Below are 6866 nucleotides of genomic sequence, written 5' to 3'. Positions count from 1 at the left end.
AAGACCCATGTCGTACCCCGAGGTTAAATGGCAACGGTCGAAAAATACTTATTTGTAAAAAAGTATTGTCCAATCGCTACCTTCTCCATTCAGTTACGAATATTAAAACTATTAGGAACCAATCTTAACCTTACAATGTGGTGTGTCATTCCTAGCAATTGTAAAAAATAAAATGTTTTATTCAGGAAATAATATATAAGGGCAAATTGAAGTTCAAAGTTAAACTAGATTGTATGTGTCAATAAAAAGTTCTTAGGTATTTTATGAAGTATAAAATACCAATTAATTGATTGTCCTGTTTCAAAGCAAAACAGTATGTGGTTTATTTATGCCCATCAATAATAATGCAACGTTATTTGTAATTGACAATAATTAATTCATTTTGAATATGTGTCATCGCAAACGATACGCATCATACACGATGTAGCAACGATAAGTTATATATTATCAATATTGACAATGAGTACACTATTATGTTTGTAAAATGATCGGTATATTAATTAATAAAAAATAAATCAACCATATAGGTCAAACAATTTCCTTTTATAGTATTTTCTTTAACTGTTTGGTTAATCTATGGTTAATTTCGAGGTAATTCATTGAGTTCAGTACCAAGAGTATTACATGCGGCTCAAAGATTAATGTTTTGGCAGCATCAACAAAACATTTGCTTCCACATCCGAATGTCATCGCTGTTTACAGCGTCATGTTAAAAACAACACACTGCATGCTGTGTGTTACACAGTTACAATATGCAGTAGTAAATTAGAATTGAGATATTTGTGTATAGTTCATCTACTGATTTTAGCACGATGTTGTCAGGAATTGTAACATATCAAAACGTGGTCGCGGTAGCGTTTGATAATAATGTTTAGATATGTTCAAAAGGGTACTCATTGTGTATGTTGATTATAGTGCTTTTGTATTCTTGAAGTTGTGACTGTTGTTATTGTTGAGCATAAGTATAGGAAATAATAATGAAAGCGTTTAAAATGTTCTGAAATCTGTATAACCATTGATGTTTGTCACTTGAATGCGCATGACACTCAACTAATTTCACTTTTAAAATTTCAACTCTTTCAAACCATATTTTCCGTTAATGATCATGGACAAGGATGCCGCCGACGCCAGAGTTACCACTGAGAATTTAACGACGGCACGGATGATCATGGCGATAGTCATGTGCATGACAATGACGACGACGACTACGACGATGGATTACGATACAGATTTGTTCGATGATGATGGTGGTGGTGATGATGATGATGATGATGGTGCTGTTGCTGTTGCTGTTGTTGTTGCTGCAGCTGAAGATGATGATGCTTCTGCTTCTGATGATCATGTTGCTGCTGCTGCTGATGATGATGATGATGATGAATTATGTTTCTACTGTTGTTGCTATTGCTTCTATTATTGACATCTCGGCTTTTTCATAAAAATGATAAAATCAAAACTCAAAAAGGTTATTTGGATTTTTAGTGTCATATTTATTTTGAATTCAACAAGACAATCAACAAATTGCTCTATTTATTTAATGTCATATTTAATTTGATACCAACAAGAACATCAAGAAATGACTCAATTAATTAGTCGTTGCGTAAACAAACATCTGTGACCTAATAGAAGCCTAAAGCTATGTTTAATATCCGACAAAAGCATTCTTCAAACGGATATACTCGGAAAGTAATCAAACTTTTTAAAACACATTTAATATACATCATTAAAGTTTATAAGCCTATAGTTTTAAGACATATTTTGATGTAGTGGAATGTATATGAAAGTACCAACTTTGAATATTTTAAAAATCTATAAATGATGCAAAACATATATAGAAGTAAAGATACAGCGATGATACCAACATATTGTTAAAATACATTTAAATAACGTCAATGCACGAACAAACATTCATATAACAATAATCATCCAATGAGAAGGGGGCATATATTTTATGAGTGCTTATGTGGTTTCATTTCCAAGTTAATAGCTGGATTTCGTGGGGTGAGGATATTAAGTTTTAAATGAGAGAAATAATTTTGTGAAGAGTATTTTTATCGTTAAATTGATATTCTTGCAAATATATTACAAACGCCATAACTTATCATGTATTTGTTACCTTTGGATCATACTCGACAGTTCTCCACAGATTAAGAAAATGCCATATAAAAACTTAATTAAGACTTGAATTTTAAGCCATGAATTTGCTTAAGAAATGTATTTAAGTGCCTTACACCATCGCGATTAAGCCAGAAACGCTTTTGGAACGACTTCCCCTTCGCTACCAGCGTAGTGTTGGGCATTTGGACGTCGATTTCAAGATGACGTCGATCTACATGTTTGCGGCCTGCGCATTTTGCTGCTCAACGTCTCATATTGTTAATATTACAATCATTTACTCCTTATGTGAGTTAGAAAGCGGTCAAATTCTTCTTTAAACAGGTATTATTTATATTTTTAATTCCTCGTTCTGTATTGCCATTGATGGTGAACATGCGCTCAACACACAACGTCTTTTACAGGACAACAAACCTTTGTGTGAAGATTTGTTTAATGCATTGGAAAATAACAAGGTGCACACAAGTTAAGGGACAGACGCACAGACGGGCCGATTGACACATTTAATATTTGATTATAAGATATTTTTATATAGGATTCGATTATTATATTTTGATATAAGATTAGATCATTATAAGATAAGATTATAATTTTATAATAATATATTCTGTTCCAACAATTCACATTTATTACCATATGAAATATCTCATACTACCAAATATGCATGAATATATATTGTTTATAAGTTCATCCTGTTAAACAGATATGATAACTAATGACCCATACATCATTGCCTAATCCTTTTGTATTAATGATTATATGTATGCATATATATAACACCAAAAACTGTAAAGTTTACGTGAATAAAATATGTTCTGTTCTGTTCTGACAAACGGATCAACAGAATCTTAATAGCAATCAGCCTTGTGGTTCTGTTCATAGACGTATTAACAAGTGTGACATTCAACAGCTTGCACGCATTAAGTGACTTTCACTCTCGTAGTTAACCTGCTTGTAAAAAGTATACGCAGTATATCAATATAAGATTGATGGTTGACACAAACTTAGTACTTTTATTTAAATATACAAAATATGTTTGTTTCCATATATAATTTGATAACACCGTTACAATTATTCTCAAATTCCCGTGATTTTTTATGGATTATTGTGCGTATAGATTTGTAATCATCAACTGTAAAACACTACCAACTCGTAAGTTAGCAAAATGTTATTATATAAGTATACTTGATATATGTGCATACATGGTTTACAAACTTAACCACTTGCAAAACCCCAAACAAATAAGCAACGTGGCATTATGTACTCGCTGTTTTTTCTTTGCTCAATATTGTTGAATAATTTATAAAATATAAATAGGTGTTTAAAAACAGAAAAAAAGAGCAGATTCTCGTGATATTGGAGAAAAAGCATAAAGATATTATTGTTTGTGCTGGAAATTCAGATGTACAAACTAAATCACTGTAATAGACTAGACTGTAATAGACCACGAAACAATATTACATGTCTTGTCTACATTCACACAAGAACAAACTTAACGATTTTCACATATACATATTGTATTTACTTATCGATAGTAAATCATTTTTCATCAACTTATTTATTAGCTCTCGGACTCGAGAGCATTAATATAAGCCCTAGGCTTTCGATGCAATCGAGCTAATAAAAAAATAGGTTTAAACTAACTAATTAATTGCAAATCTTATTGCCGACTAAACGTTAACACGCATTTATTGAAGACTGTGCATAACGTGTCAGACGCCAGACGTTTACATTACGTTACTTAACGTAGTGCGGAAACGTTCACGTAACGGGGTCACGTGAGCTGACATAAGAAGCGTAATACGAGGAAAGGTCTTCCGTATAAAAGCCGTACACTACCAGTTGCAAATCACTTCACTCAAGGTAAATAACTTTTAAGATTTTTTTTAGTTCTGCGCGTTTAATTTTGTTAAATTAAATGTTTGTGTATTGTTTATATAGATTTAAACACATTGGTAGTAAAGTGAATTTATATAAAAAGGTGATGCGCATTGATTTAAAGTAGATAAATAACGAAAAAAGGCATATGTTAATGGTCTTCCGAAAAAAATGTTCATTGCTTAAGAAAAATTACAAATGATCGTATTTTATTAACATTTTCTCCTTATGTATAGTCATCACCATGAAATCCATCATCCTCGTCGCCCTCGCCTTCGCCGCTGTGCTGGCCATGGCCGCCGCCCAGTTCGGATACGGATATCCGGGATACGGCGTCGAGGACTCTGGATCCTTCGGAAACGGAGGACGTAAGTACACCGGGTGTTTGCGTTTTTTTGTATATAAATGCGATGAACAAAATTTTGATGTTTGTTTGCTGTTTAGGATGTTTTGTATATATCCGGTAAATTTATTGGATATTTCTTTAAGTTTTTATTAAATAATGTTTTTTTAAATAGAACTTAATCCACGAAGCCATTCTAAAAGTTTCAGCAATTTACTTTTAAATGATCTGGTAACAAGATGCTATTGATAATGTGTGTGCAGAAGGTATAGACCTGTTCGGCTGACTTGTTGGTGGACCCTTCTTGCAAAATCATTAGTTATGAGAAAACAGTATTCGACGTGCTTTAAAAATAAATAAATCATGATTTAAAAAAATAAAGAACAATCCTTAATTGTGACATGTTTCTTTAATTAGAAACTATTAACCTTGATAAATTGTGTTTGGTCTAAGAGTGAAAAAATAAAATGTAATGCACCTGTAAAGAACTATAAGTTATTAAACATATATTATTGACCCTTTAATACCATTTCTTCTTACATAAAGAAAAACTCGTCATTGGCTTTCGTACGTGAGATATTTATTGGAACATTTATTTCATGAATTTGTATTATTTATTGACGCTGGTATCGGAATCCTCACACTTTGACTCAACCGGAGCTTCCAATTGTTGATTGTTTATGCGATTGGGTCGTTCAAATTGCTTAAAGTACTTATTCCCATCAAAAAGTAAATTATTTGAATTCTGATGGTCAATTTGCTCAATTAAACGAGTCTGTTTCCTCTATTCTTTCAGTGTTGATGTTGATCGGTCTCCTCTTCCTGCTCACCGTGCTCTTCAACAACAGAACCACGACCACTACCGGTGGAGTCACCATCGTCAACGCCTCGACTTCCGGTTAAATAACGGTACGTTGTTTTATCATAGAACAGCCTCGCCCTTAATCTGAGAATGCAAGGTGAAAAATCAACTGGGTGCACAAGGGGTTTACACACGGGCTGGACAGAATGTGAACACACCGTTACGCACTTTCTTTTTGCAAATATATCAACTTATTGAAATACATTTGCACAATTCTATAGTGCATATAAAACAGGTTTTCTTGCATTTTGTGCCGATTTCTTCAGATTTAAGAATAAATCATTTAATACATCTGCCAAAATTTCACGATGCGTGCAGCATAACCGTGAACATGAATGCGTTACGGTTCGAATTTTTGGGAAAGAACTCAGGCTTATCAAATCAAGTAATTCTAATGTATTTCCCATTTGCATAAGCATAACAAAATACTGTCTGTTATGCACAAGATGAAGTTCATAAAAATGTTGTTAAAAAGTTATTTGAAGAAAAGCACCACACACCGGTTTGTTTACATCTATTAACGTTCAATTGTTAAGCCCAGAAAGTCACGTGATCCTGCACCCTGACTGATAATACGAAATCATTTAAAAATTCTTACAGACGTGATTTATGGTTGGTGAAATGGCAAGGAATGCTTAAAAAGAACATTACCAACTAATTCGTCGTTGTTTATCGGTTGTTAAACAATTGTTAGCAAGTCAGATGAGTAAGAACTTAACCACGTGTATATTGTGGTTAATTGTTTCTTAGATAAAAAATATGTGTTTTTACCCAATCTTTTTACAATTGCTAACACTGGAAAATGATTATGCAAATAATATTATTATAAAACTAAAATTTAAAATGATATATTTTGCAACTGAAATGAAAACTTTGAATAATACAAATAAAAAACTTTTTAATTCTGTTGTGATTTTTTATATAAATATTTTCCATCTTTTGTTTATTTCCAGCTTTTGCAACCTGGCAGCTCCAATACGCAATTAATCAACCAGATCATCTCTTTATTCGTCTTTAACCACGTGCTGCACTCGGGTATTTCCGCTTCCAGTCGGCCCATTTCGGACATCAGTTATTCAGTTTAATAGATCTCAATTGACCTTTCTTTCAACATGGAAATAAATGCTGTCTGTGATTTATGTTATCTATTTATTGTTGAATAAATTATACACATTCAGTCACTAAATAGTTGTTTTCATTTAAGAATTTGAAGTTCTCTGCCAAAGTGTTCTGCCGAATTACCCACGGTAATAAGTACACATACATAGAAATTAACTCAATATTACTAAACATGAGGTGACTTCTCGCTTAAACTAGTATTTTCGGTAAAAAGGGACTTCCTTTAAACGAAAATTACCATTGAAGCGGAAAGTGTCGTCCCTGATTAGTCCGTGCGGACTGTGTCTATCCGCCTCCCATGCAGTATTGCATATTTCAAGTTGTCGAACTGGTACTGATCATGCGACATCACCATAAAACCACAATATTGAAAACACGTTCAAATCAAATACTGCATGCACACAATTGAGCCTCGTCGAGTGAAAAAAAACTATTATACTTCCGGAGTCGATTCAGACCATTCGCGCACTCTGGTCGGGGCTTTCCTCTTCGCTATTAAGTCACACCAGGCTCCCTGGTTTTTATTAGTTATTTTAGTGAATATGATCGAAG

The 6866-nt window shown here is 33.1% G+C and overlaps 1 long non-coding RNA gene across 1 annotated transcript; it reads left to right on the top strand.

Annotated features, from left to right (window-relative positions):
• The first annotated feature begins 4245 nt into the window (after window positions 1–4245).
• Window positions 4246–6262, top strand: LOC127855241 (uncharacterized). Its single transcript, XR_008037428.1, has 3 exons — window positions 4246–4358; window positions 5130–5242; window positions 6149–6262. It is a non-coding gene; the product is annotated as an uncharacterized LOC127855241 (long non-coding RNA).
• The last annotated feature ends 604 nt before the right edge of the window (window positions 6263–6866 follow it).

This window comes from Dreissena polymorpha, chromosome 13, assembly GCF_020536995.1.
Source record: "Dreissena polymorpha isolate Duluth1 chromosome 13, UMN_Dpol_1.0, whole genome shotgun sequence".
Lineage (NCBI taxonomy): Eukaryota > Metazoa > Mollusca > Bivalvia > Myida > Dreissenidae > Dreissena > Dreissena polymorpha.
The sequence above is the reverse complement of the archived record's forward strand: the minus strand, read 5'-3'. Positions and strand labels throughout refer to the sequence as shown.